Genomic DNA, 649 nt, shown 5'->3' with positions numbered 1-649 from the left:
GGGGGGGGGGGGGTGAGAATAAAGCGATGGTATTTTTCCGTCAGATAATCAACATTAATTATGAAGATTCCCCTTCTAAATTGCATTTTTCCCTATTTTCTTTACAGTTCGTTTTTTTGTTTAAAATTCATCGTTTTTATTGAAAATCATTATTTTGAAGAAACTTAAGGACATGTGACACAGCTAAATACCTATATTACCGACCACAGTTTTTCAGTTCACTGAATAATTTTTTGAACCTAAGAACTTTTTTTGTAAATAAAATATCGAGCTGAAACTTTGGGAAATGTATTAGAGTACAATAAAGTACGTTTAGGTACTGCATTTCGGTAGAAACTTCACTGAAAATTATTTTATTTTTTTTCTGAACCTCGACATTTTTTGAACGTTCGAACTTTTTTTTATACATAAATTATCGGTCTCAAACTTTGAGAAATGCAAGAGCCGAAAGAAAACTACGTTTAAGTACAAAGCTTAATAATAAAAGATGTAAAAAAAATATATTTCAACAATAAATTCCAACGGCATCAGCCGGTAACGTTGTACTCGAAAATACGAAACCTGGCGGCCACTAGACGAGGCTCTAGAGAGTTCGTATTTTCGTGTACAACGTTACCGGCTGATGCCGTTGGAATTGATTGTTAAAATA

At 33.0% G+C, this 649-nt stretch overlaps 1 long non-coding RNA gene across 1 annotated transcript in view; it reads left to right on the top strand.

Annotated features, from left to right (window-relative positions):
* Window positions 1-649, top strand: part of LOC117169190 — a 5,806-nt gene that overhangs the window by 868 nt on the left and 4,289 nt on the right. The gene's annotated exons all lie outside the window — the stretch shown is intronic.

This window comes from Belonocnema kinseyi, chromosome 3 (genome assembly GCF_010883055.1).
Source record: "Belonocnema kinseyi isolate 2016_QV_RU_SX_M_011 chromosome 3, B_treatae_v1, whole genome shotgun sequence".
NCBI lineage: Eukaryota > Metazoa > Arthropoda > Insecta > Hymenoptera > Cynipidae > Belonocnema > Belonocnema kinseyi.
This window is presented reverse-complemented; position numbering and strand designations above follow the sequence as displayed.